Source organism: Lytechinus variegatus, chromosome 1 (assembly GCF_018143015.1).
Source record: "Lytechinus variegatus isolate NC3 chromosome 1, Lvar_3.0, whole genome shotgun sequence".
NCBI classification, from domain to species: Eukaryota; Metazoa; Echinodermata; class Echinoidea; order Temnopleuroida; family Toxopneustidae; genus Lytechinus; species Lytechinus variegatus.
In genome coordinates, this window is record NC_054740.1 from 39,941,043 (window position 1) to 39,954,480 (window position 13,438).

General features: G+C 35.9%; 1 protein-coding gene across 1 annotated transcript in view; it reads left to right on the forward strand.

The window, feature by feature from the left end:
• Window positions 1–2,812: 2,812 nt before the first annotated feature.
• The window catches only part of LOC121413892 (histidine--tRNA ligase, cytoplasmic-like), a 35,445-nt gene continuing 24,819 nt past the window's right edge, over window positions 2,813–13,438 (forward strand). The window contains exon 1 of the transcript XR_005969785.1: window positions 2,813–2,940. The gene's annotated coding sequence lies outside the window, so the exon portion shown is untranslated. The remainder of the gene's footprint in view (window positions 2,941–13,438) is intronic.

Sequence of the window (13,438 nt, forward strand, 5' to 3'; positions counted from 1 at the left end):
ACTTATAGAAATAGACTAACCAATATAATTCGGGCTTCTCGCAAATTGTTTTATTCCGAGAAACTTAACAAAGTTAAATCAAACATGAAAGCCACATGGGAGATCATCAATGATTTGATTGGCAAGAAACCCAAAGTATTACCTAAAGACAATTTCACAGTTCATGCTGCTGCAATAAATTCAGATGATGTAGCTGATACCTTTAATTCCTTTTTCGTTAACATAGGACCCTCTTTGGCAAACAACCTTGCCAGACCAAACCAAAGTTTTGCAAAATTTCTTCCCACACCCATCAATTCTTCCCTATTCTTTAACCCCACAAATGTTCAGGAAATAATTGAAATAACAAAAAATCTCAAATCCAGCAAATCAAAGGGATATGATAGAATTAGTACTTTCCTCCTTAAGCAGATCATACATTATATTGTCACTCCATTGTGTCATATTTTTAATCTGTCGATCAGCACCGGTAAATGTCCAGATCCCCTTAAAATTGCAAAGGTAAATCCTGTTTTAAAAAAAGACAATCCACATGAAATAACAAATTATAGGCCTATTTCTATTCTCCCCAGCATATCCAAAATATTAGAGAAGATTATTTACAAAAGACTTTATAAGTTCCTAGATACTTTTCAGTTTCTAAATTCAAACCAATATGGATTCAGGAAAGGGCATTCTACTGATCAGGCTTTAATACAAATATACGATAAAATTACAAATGCAATGACAAATAAAGAACACATAATAGGAGTATTCATGGACCTAAGCAAAGCATTCGACACTCTTGACCACCAGATTTTACTTAAAAAACTTGAAAATTATGGAATTCGGGGAATCACACTATCATGGTTTGAGAGTTATTTGACTGATAGAAAACAATATGTCACTCACAATAATATTTCTTCTAATTTTCAGACAATAAAATGCGGAGTTCCACAAGGATCGATCCTTGGCCCCCTACTTTTCCTTATATATATTAATGATTTGACTACTGTAACGCCTTTATTATCATTTGTATTATTTGCCGATGACACAAACATTTTTTGTTCACACACTAGCTTAGAAACTTTAGTAGATACATTTAATCGTGAATTACCTAAACTATCTTTATGGTTTAAATGTAATAGGCTATCACTTAATATAGACAAAACAAACTTTATGTATTTTAAGCATACAAGTTCACATATTACTGAGTTTCCATACGACATAAGCATAGATAATATTCCACTCAAAAGGAAAAAAGAAACAAAGTTTTTAGGTGTCACAATAGATGAAAATTTAAATTGGAATGAACATATACGTTGTATAACTACTAACATCTCCAGAAACGTAGGTGTACTTTACAAAATGAAAAACATAATTCCTCATACTACACTCGTTTTACTCTACAATTCATTGATATTGCCGTATATATCGTACTGTAATATAGTTTGGGCAACGTGTGCAAAAACTAAAATTAATACAATATATTTATTACAGAAAAAAGCAATTCGAATTTGTACTAATTCGCAATATTTATCACACACAAATCCATTATTCCATAAACTAAAGACTCTAACTATTTTTGACATAAATTCATTTCAAAGCTTACTGCTTATGTTCAAATACGTAAATAACATGCTCCCACCTTCATTTCACAATTTTTATACTATGAACACATCTATCCATTCATACCCTACGCGGAACTCTTCTAATTTCCATTTAATCAACCCCAAATTGCTTATTGCGCAGAGATCCATAAGACACCATGGTCCTGATTTGTGGAACTCTCTACCAGAATCTATAAAAAGATCCACGTCCCTTTACTCATTTAAAGCAAACGTTAAATCCATGTTGATATCAGAATATTTGAAGTAAAATTTCTGTGTCGTTGTGTCATTAAAGCATCATCACCATCATCATCCTCTCCATCACCTTCATCTTCACCATTTCACCGTCATCTTCATCCTTATCATCTCCATCTTCAATGCTCAAATTAGATTACTGCTGTTTCATAAAATGTACTGTGTATCGATTCTGCTGTATTAATGTATTATATTAATCAATGAGTTTTAACCTGGGGTTGTCATTTTTTCAAGCAATCTGCTTATGATGACAATCCTTCTCCTGCAAATTGTAAATGTTAACTAATTTGGTATGAGATCAATTTTGTTTGTAATGATAATTTTAGTACATTTAGTTATGATTCATGCCAAAAAAATTATCAATATACTATGTTTGTTATGTTATGGAAAATGTATTCTATACGAATGATGTAATTGCAGAAGTAAACAATAAAATCAAATCAAATCAAATCAAATTTATTTTGGTCGAAATGACCTTACAATCGGGGTGAGAACTTTTGTTTGTTTGTTTGCTTGTCAAATTTTCCATTCACTAGCTGCCCCCCCCCCCCCCCCATACCAGGCCCCCTATACTTTGGGGAGAGGCGGCGGCGCGCCGGCATGGGGGAGCTATACCAGAGCTATATATAGGGGCAAGAGCCGGGGCCTGTCCCGGCGGCCACTCCATCATCCCATTTGCCCATATTACTGGTATGCCAAAAAAAACCCACATAAATAAATAAAATCATATAAAATTTAAAACATGAAATTTAACAGAATAATTCCTTTACTTTTTCAAGAACACAATTCCCCAAATCAGGGCCAGTCCCATCATGAACCGTCTACACTATTGCGTCAGCCGAGCTTGTATGCCAAACCGCGTTTATTTATTGATACGGTATGGTATACCACGTGTGTGTAGCTATATTTATTATGCGTTCACATATTGTAATTGCATTGAGCTACCGTAATTTATATATATATACCGTACACATTTGTAGTAGACAACATGGCAGATGCTCAGAGTCAGACTCAGAGAAAGGAACTTCAGGAGAGTATTAAAAAGCAAGGGGAAATTGTGCGTAATTTGAAGGCAGAAAAAGCTGATAAAGAGAAGGTTTGTATCTTGGTATACTCGCATTCGATTGTGAATGTAATTTGGTGTTTAATTTTGATCATTTTAGTGCACGTGTGTTATGCGGAAGAGCTCCAGCTGGCTCGAGAGGGAGCGGCTGCAACGGGGGGTCGTGAGGGTATCTGTCGGCCTGTCTCGGTAGTATAGTCGGTACCCCTTTACGAACTAACGTTAGACTCGTATGGCAGTGTATCCTATTGCCGGACACCTTTATTTCAGTGCTTTAAAAATGACAACTAGAGGAAATACAATGAAGAAAAAGGCTTACCTTTAGAATCCAATGTCATGAATCGATTACAAAAATCTCTAGATTTTAAAACGAGAAAAACAATGGATACGACGTACTTTTTCAGAACTTTATACTTAATAAGTCTTTGAGACAGAAGTGGATACATGGATACTAAGATACGTGGATACACATGGATACGAGGATACGTGGATACTACTGGGATACGTACGTGGATACGTAGGATAAGTGGATACATGGATACGATGATACATGGATACGAGGATACGCGGATACGAGGATACGCGGATACGTGGATACGAGGATACGGCCGGGCATCTGGGATGTTTGTGGAAATGGGAGAGTCCAGGGTGACCAGATTTCACAAAATGAAATACGGGACAATAAGATCAACAAAGAAGCCCACACAAAGTGTGGGCTTCTGAGAATCCATAGTATAATAATAAGACTTTCGAAAAAAATATAAATAATTAGAAGGTGAACGAAAGAATGAAGGAGAGAAAGAAAAGAGATGATTGGGAAGGAAAGAAAATAAAGGAAAACAAAAAAAATAACAGAAAGTTAGAATGAAAGAAGGATGAAAGAAATAATAAAAGAGATAAAAAAAGGTTTCCGTCATTCTTTGAAATGAATATAGAAAGAAAGAAAGGAAGGAAGGGAAGATTACTAAATGTCTGAAAGACAAAATAAAGGAGGGAATTAAAGGGGGAAAGGTGAGAAAAAGAAGGAGGAAAGAAAAATGAAGGAAATAAACATGTTTCCTTCATTCTTTGAAAGAAAGAAACAAAAGAAAGAAAGTGAAAATAAGGGAAAAGAATAAGAAGGGAAAAATAAAGAAAGGAATAAAGAGTGGAAGGGAAGAATGAAGCTAGGAGGAGAGAACGAAAAAAGAGAAAATAATGGAAGGAGAGAAAGAACGAAAAGAAACAGGAGACGAAGAGAGAAGGATGCCAAGGTAATTATAAGGAAAGAAAGAATGAAGGAAATAAAAAAGTATAATGATTAAGAAGGAAAGAAAGAAAAATGAACAGACAGAGAGAGAGAAAAGAAAATGTCTAGGAAAGAAAGATAGATGGAACAAAAAAGGCAAGCAGAAAGGATAGGGTATATATAAAATAGAGAAAAAGGGAAAGTTCAAACTTCAAGTAAACAAAAAAATCCAATCATCTAATAAAAATCATAATTTTATTTGGTGTTTTTTAATGTATTTTCAAAATTTTAAACATAAAATGTTTTAGAAATGAATAAAATTTCAAAGTGAAAAATATTGTCAAACTTAAAAATTAGATGAAACATCGCGGCATCGTGCACACCAAGACTCAAAACGAAAGCTGAAACAACTAGATCTATGAAAAGTCAATAACATGTTCCTCCGATTACATCTCCAAATCATTAATCTGAGAATCCATAGTATAATTATAAGAATTTCCCGCCGATTTTGTGATTATTTTGGTGGAAAAACTGTCATGTGAGATGTTTGCACCATTGAGAATTTGCTTCGATCCTCCATGCCTAGCTAGTAGCCTGCCACACACAGGCAGGAGGCCAGTTCGTTAGCAAGAAATCACCGCAGAACTTGCAAAAGTTTACAGTTATCGATTTGTTGTCCCTGCTTCGTCAGCTGTTGGCTATTTAATGAAAATTCGCCACTTTTAAATGTATTAACTACATTTTGTTCAATATTCTGAAATACGGGACAAATAGGCGTCCCGGGAAGGGTTTGTCGGGACGCCGGGACACAGGAGCAAAATACGATTTCCACACAAAAAACGCGCTTCGGACTGATTGTGTATATACAAAACGTGATTAAAATATGAAATTTCTGATCGCAAGCCAATAGGCCCTATAACATATTTTTATTCGCGCTTTGCACTCGAATCACTAAGTTTAGTCAGATAACATTCCTCTTCACCACTTCAAATAGCGCTAAGAAAGTCATGTCTTTTCATAAACCGGTCACTTTATTCAATTTTTATCTAGGTATAAATTCATGAAATATTAGAAATTACATTTCATAATAAAGAATTAAGAATAAAACGAGTCATATAGGACTAATACTTATTCGTATTTATAATCAGAACGAGACATTCACATAATAACCAACCAATGAAAGTCAAATCCAATTTGTGCTCAAAACGAAATATTATATCAAAGGCGTCATTGCATGCCGATGTTCTGTTACAAATGCAGTTCTAGTACTCCATGCTCTTTTGAAAGTCTTCTGGATGTATAAGTAGGAAGATAATTTTTTTTAAAATAAGTAATTTATATGCCAATGATGCAGTATCTCATTCACAAAAATTTTATTGCACTCCCTTACTTCTTATTCCTATTTTTCTTCATTCTCTTCTCCCTCTTTTCCTTTTCTCTTCATCAAGTTCATTCTTTCTATAATTTTTGAAAAAAATAAATTATACAATGTATGCCATTCATGCAATAACTCATTCACAAAACTTTATATTCACTCCTTTACTTCTTATTCACATCTTTCTTAAAAAATCGGACAAAAAAAATAATTATCAGGTCAATTTTGAACTATTAAATCTCTAGTTTTAAGTTAAAAATGATAAATAGAACGACTCATATTAGATAATTCATAATCAGAACGAGACATTCACATTGACGAATGGCTAAGATACACCCAGGGAGTAGGAATGACTGCTTAAATCCGATGACCGAATCTGTAAGTGTTTAAGTAAAATTGGTTCTTTAGCGCTTTTTAAACAACGAGATAAAAGCGCAACAAGACATAGCCCTGAATGAAATTAATTTGTTTAAAAAAGGGATTGTGATGTAGGCCCTGTACGATGTGTCTCGTTGCAATCACAAGCAGGACGGGGTGAAATTAATCGTCGAATTGTAACCATGTCAAATATGTCTCTATGCGACATGTTTTGAAATTGATTGGTTATTTCAATATAACCAAAACGTCTCAGTGTGGTATATCGTTCTTAATATCCCCTTTCTTACTATTTTGTTGTTATCTGTTGCTCGTGTCTTATTACTTATCACTGAGCTGTACATGATTGTAATTGGTTTGCGTAATATATGCAAAAACTTCAAAAGGCATAACTTTCTTATTTTACATATTTTTTTGATGAAATTGGCTTGTTACTTATTTTTCTACTGATTCAAATCAATAATTTTTTGGGTATAGACTTCACCTTTTATAAGCTGCATATTCGTACATGTTATTATATTAGCCTTTACTGAAAAATCTGTAATAATCCAAATAGTTTATTTATGTTTTGTTTACTGAAATCAACTTAATTAAATAAAATCAATTCTAAAAAGGATTAAAATTTATAGGTCAAATTGTAATAATATGGGCTTAGGCAATTGATACATGTTTCGCTATAAAGAGAACAGCCAATTTGGAACAATTCACTAAAGTATACCCTTTTCTATCTTTCTCTCAAGAAAAATACAAATTAAAAACGATGTAAATTATCTGGCAGAAAGGGTAATTAGGGTGTGTGATGCTTCGTTCTAAAAGTTCTTTTAGTATCATGTACTTCTTTATGTGGCTTCCATGTTCTAGAGTATCAGGAACTCCTTGATGTTCCTTCATAGTACCAAAGTATCCACGTATCAGTTTATCCGCGTATCCACGTATCCAAGTATCCAATAGTATCCACGTATCCATGTTTCCAATAGTATCCAAGTATCCACGTATCCACGTATCCGCGTATCCACGTATCCACGTATCCATGTATCCAATAGTATCCAAGTATCCACGTATCCGCGTATCCACGTATCCACGTATCCAAGTATCCATGTATCTAATAGTATCCAAGTATCCACGTATCCGCGTATCCACGTATCCAAGTATCCATGTATCCAATAGTATCCAAGTATCCACGTATCCGCGTATCCACGTATCCACGTATCCAAGTATCCATGTATCCAATAGTATCCAAGTATCCACGTATCCGCGTATCCACGTATCCACGTATCCATGTATCCAATAGTATCCAAGTATCCATGTATCCAATAGTATCCAAGTATCCACGTATCCACGTATCCGCGTATCCACGTATCCAAGTATCCATGTATCCAATAGTATCCAAGTATCCACGTATCCACGTATCCGCGTATCCACGTATCCACGTATCCAAGTATCCATGTATCCAATAGTATCCAAGTATCCATGTATCCAATAGTATCCATGTATCCAATAGTATCCAAGTATCCATGTATCCACGTATCCAAGTATCCATGTATCCAATAGTATCCAAGTATAAGTATTCATATCCATAACATAAAAATCTCCCAGTATCCCTGTATACATATCAACGTATATCATTCCTTAACCAAAACATAAACATCATCAACATGATTATATACCTTTGCACATGTCCTCCATCACGCGCCCCCTCATTGATCCCTTCATAAATCTTCCCTTTATAAGTCCTCTCATTATACATCTAATATTGCTGCCACTCTCTCTTATACATCAACCCCCGGGCATCAACCATATTGGACAAGTCGTGTACCCGTACTCCTTACGGGGCTATCCCCCCCCCCCCTATCCTTCGTCCATCTCCCTATTTATTCGTTCACGAACGTAGAGGGCGACAAAATTGCTATCATTGCACAACGGCAGCAACAATTAGGAATAGGAGGTTGCTCTTGTAATCGATTCATGACATTGCATTCTAAAGGTACTCCAAGAAAAATTATACCTTGCTATTCCAAATATTCTGAAAATTATGAATATGATTTCCAATATAATATTTTCCAACCGTTTTCTTTGCACCGCACTTGCCGCATACCCCTCCGCGAAAACAATTATTTTCGTGCGTGACAAATTACATCATAATTCCGGACGCGCGACGGACGGGTAAAAATATTCTTGATTATAATGATGTAAGAAAGAGTTGGTGTGATTTTTTCATGATATATCATCTCATGAGTAAATTCTAAGTTTTTGTTTGCTTTCTTATATCGATTTTGAGCAGATCTTTGTTATAAATTGGTGTTTGCTAACTAATTTCATTTTTTAAAAATTTGTTTTGATTGCGTGTTCGATATGGCACTTTTCAGTATTAATGCTCGTTCATATCGTGACCCTCAGTCTATGCGCAGATGATCGTTGACGGCTCTCTATCTACCTCGCGCACGGACGGCCGGGGTACATGCCTTGAGAACTAGCCGTCGACGATCTGATCGATAGAGCGGACGAGATTGAAATTCGGCGAATCAGGCCCGAAATTAGGTCCATATTGCCATCAGAAAATAGATCAATTGTTAATGCAAAACTATGTTATATGATATTTTAAGCATTTTCTGTCATTTTAGAGAAAAATAAGGTAAATGTTGGATTTTTTCGCCTTGTTTTTGCAAACTTGTTCTTTGAATTGATATGTGAAATAATATTGAACTGCGGAAGTCTTACGGTACGAAATTGATTTCGTACGCAGTAATGTGCACGTCCGGAAATATGATAGTGTCCGGTAATACAATACGTGACTATACTCGTAAGCATATTATTTAATCATATTACTTATGTTACATGTCCATTGGCTGTGTAAAAACTCATCTGATTCTGAGAATGAGAGTCGATTTGGGTGGAATAGAACTTAACTTAAAGGGGCTAGGGTCGGAGTCAGTATTTACTCTACTATAAATGTTTTCGCTTTTAAAAAAAAATGATAATGTTGATATGGTTCCGATCGATTTGACATAAATTTGCACCTGCGGAATCTAAATCAAGTTCCACGAGGTATTGGATAGAGCGCCCCCTGCTTACGTTTGAGAGACATAGGGAATACAACTTTATTGTACTCCTGAGACGTCCTCGAAATGCACCTCGAGCGGGCTTGTCAGGATAACGTACTAATACAGGGCAGGAGAGGTGGTCTTGCACAATTTCCTGGGAACTTTTCTTTCCTTTCTTTCTTTTACTTTTCAAACTGACATAATTTGAACAAAGAAATTATCATATTTTGAAAAAAAAAGAAAAGCATATTTATAAGGCAACAATAGTCAAAACTGACTAGTTTGCCTATTCAAAATAACAACAAACAACAACAGTAGGGGAATCCAACCCAAATAAAAACCTGTTTTTAAAGGAAAAGAAAAATCAGACAAGTTGATAGGTGAGAAAGTTTGAACAATAATTATTGGACAAACATAAAGAAAGATTTGAATTTTTAAAAGTTGTAAATATTGGTAATCACTATACCCATGGAGATTTCAAATTGGCCGCATATGGGATGTCATAGTGATGTAAGGCAAGGACTACTCTTCCATGTATTATGGCTAAAATGTCATTTTTCCCATAAGTTTTATTTCAAATTATATTTTTCTTTCATGAGGACATAAAACAATATACTACATGGGTTGTATTTAGATTACTGCCCCAGGGGAATGGGCACTTATGAGAAAACCACAAATCCCTGATAATAAAGTACATGGCCTATGGGAAAGTTGTCTTTGCCCCTTGTCATAATTTACTTACCCAGTTGCCAATTTGAAATCTACATAGTATAAGTGATCTCAATTTAAAGCAGCTATAACTTTCTTATTGCTTGTCCAATTTCTTTCAAACTTTCACCATTCTGTTTAATTTATTTTTCTCCTTCCCAACACAACATTTTATGGCCAAGGCTGGATTCCCCTTTAACGTTACGCTTTACAACTAGTCTGGAGGCGTCTGGGACTGGGGAGTGAAAGTCGGTATGGTCACTCCCCGTTACGAACTAATGCCTGGATTTGCTTTCTATGCCTCTCCGTAGAGGCCATGATTACCCGTGTTGAACCTAGACCTAAACACCAATTTCATTTTTTGTTTTTCGCCCAAAGTTATGTTACCCCCATTTTTTTACATTTTTCTTACTTTTCATTAAATAGATAGTAGTAAAATTTAAAGAAGTTAAGAGCAAGAGCGTTCACTTACCCCATCTGTTTACGTCGCCATTTTTATTTCTTTTGTTATCGATACCTAGATACACATGCGTGTAGAGCTGCAACTTAGATTTTAAAAATACTTGCACTTGCCGATTAATATCACGATTCGTAAAATATTTGTTTTGGTTGATAGATATTAAGTAATTTATATGATATTTATTGAATAAAACAAATATTTTGCGACTCCTGATATCTATCGGCAGATGCAAGTATTTTTTTAATCCAAGTTGGCTGTAGAGCTGGAAGACTGTTCCACACATCTATCACTCTGTTAGCAAAGAAAAACTTACGCACATCAAGACGCGAATATCTTTATTCTAGCTTTAAGAAATGACCACGTGTTTTACCACCACGTCTCAGATAGAAAAGCTCAGAACTTGAATCATAGTAACCATGAAGATATTTGTACACGTCAATCATGTCACCTCATTTACGTCTGTGACTGAGTGATGGCAATTTAAGGAGGCGAAGACGTTCAGAGTATGATAGGTGCTTAATACCTGGGATCAATTTAGTAGCTCTACGTTGGACACTCTCTAACCGCCTCTGCTCACCCAGCTTATGCGGTGTAGCTAATACAAGAAACAACATGTGGAACCACATTATTACTTCGTATAATGCAGAGCTGTTGTGTGAACAGGGTTTCAAGTTCGAATAGTTATGTTACATTGATAGATGTGTTCTGCATTATTCTTGATCATCTCCTCTTCTCTGTTAGTCATCGAAATTCCATCCTTTCTTCCATCACCTTCTTTACATTCCTTACAACATACCAGATTCACTCTTCCATCCCTCTCTTTTGTTCATGCCCATGTTCACTCATACTTGATTATTGCTATTCTTATTCTCTGATTGGTTCTCTCCCTCTGACTTAAGTTCATTAATATTCATTAGCAGCTATTCATCCATGTATATTCATGTTTTCTTCTATTTGCTATCTTTGATATTTGAATATTCATTATTTTCCTTTGTTATGTATAAATCATGCATGTCAATATTTTATGCCTAATAAACCTCTGAGGTTTAAGGTTATTCAGCCCAGGGCAGTTCATCACAGGCAATCACTGAGTGAGGTTGTCTCAAGTCTCTGTAAGTTTTTAGAACCACGCCCTTTACCGCTCTGGATTTCCTGAAAAGTTCGATTAACCACTGTAGATTTTCCTGAAAAGTTTTTAGGCAGATTTTCATTTATAGGTTTTATAAGTCTGTGTAAGTTTTGTTCAATTCCGTAAACATTTGATTTTTTTGTTATTTGTTACTATTACCAGAGTTAATTTTTAAGCAGACCTAGTCCTTAGTCATTCCTTGATTTCTGTAAAGAACTCATCTTTTGGAAACTTGATAAGTGATATCATCTGTTGAATGTGAACTTGACAACTTAAACTAATTCAAAATGTCATAACTGTTGGGAACACAACCTACAGGTTTGTCACACCAGGGCCCCGTCTTACAAAGAGTTGTGATTGATCCGATCAATCACAACAATAGACTGCCAGCAATGTCAACATCTATTATGCGTGTTCGTTCAAAATATTTTCGAATGATGATGTATATTCATGCATTCATTGTTTTCTTGAAAATTCATTATTATAATAATAATAATAATAATAATGATAAGTGGCTTTTAAATAACATTTTATCAATGAACGACTTTTCAAAGCACTTCGCAATTATTATTACCCGGTCACTGGATTCATAGCATTTCAAGCAGATTGTTAGGCGCACACTTGCTAAACTACATGTAACCACAATGACGATTGTTTCCTACTGGTACCCAATTAGCATCTGGGTGAGAGTGGCAATGTGTGGATTGACGCCTTGCCAAAGGGTGCTAGGCCATGGTGGGATTCGAACACACGACCCTCTGATTACAAGGCGAGATTCAGAACCGCTACACCACAGCGCTTCCGCATTATGCTTCTCTTTGTTTGGCAAGGACATTGCACTAATTTTCTGTAGAAAAAAATAATGACACTAATGGATTTCCATAGAGTTACGATTGATTGGATCAATCGTAATACTTTGCAAGACTGGGCCCTGGATGCTTTGTGGTCCCTAGATCTGCACCAGGATTCTGACCTTCCTTTTCATAACAATACCTCCTATCAACTCAATCCCAACACTTCATGGTGTCTGGTACTGCATCTGGATCGAGTCTGCTGTGCAAACCCTTCACTTGTGAGTTGTGGCATGTATGTATAGCCTTCAATGACCTGTGTACAGAAGGCCTGAAATAATTTAGACACCGTTCTCACTGCCTTCCTAAAACAAGTTTACTGGAAACTAGTTTGGTGGAAACTAGTTCAACATGTTGTGAGAATGGTCAAAACGGTCTTGGAAGCGAGCTTCCAAACCAGTTTGGAATACCACCTCGCGATGTAGTTTTCAAGATCGCTTCGCCTCGGTAAACTGGTTTTAGTGGATTGGTGTTAAGGCTGGAGCAAGTTTAAACATCCCAACACAGTAGACAACAACGGCAGCAGAACGCCGGAATGGTTTTGAAAGGGGGGGGGGTGGCTGACCTGGACATGAACCAAACCAATTTGAAACAATGGATTTATCTACACATGTACAATCCAAGGTGCAATAGGAACGCTGTTTGCAGTGTGATTAGTACTGTTCAGACCTTGATACTTCGTTGAAATTGCCCATTTGCTCAATAGACTGTGATTCTGGAGAGCCTGTGAGCTGGCAGTGATTTAGACTCTGGTGTAGAGGTACATACAGTATTGTACATGAGTTCATCTGTAAAGTTTTTTGTCTATGGATTTTTGTATGCAGTTCCTTAATTTCTCAAAGATGTCATATTCCAGCTTCTTGCTTTGTTTAAAACTGAAATGCTGTTCCGACTCTGGAAGATGGTTGCTTTTTGCTTGGTAGTAGTCAAGTTCAACAATACATTCAGGTCGTCTATAATACACCATGGACAATGTTAAAAATTTATAGTGATGTTCATCTGACTGAAAATTATGAAGTAAATAGTTATCAAGACCATTCGAAAAGTGCAACAAGACAGTTTTCAGTGATAAATATTTTATTATTCTAGTCTGCTGTGCAAACCCTTCACTTGGGGAAAGGGGTATGAATAGGCAGGCTAAGGTGCCTGTGAATGAGTTGTGTATAGAAGGCCCAGCAAGTTGAGTACTAGTCTTGTATGAAGGCCTACTTGTTGATGAAAGTTTCAACCAGGGTCTGTGCATGCAGACTACAGCTAGTCTGTGTATCATGCTGCACATGTAGAATCTGTCGCAGTGATTACTTCAAATCTTGCTTTTTCCCTGGACCAAGCCACTTTTGTCATTTGGATAATTCAGCTGTCTT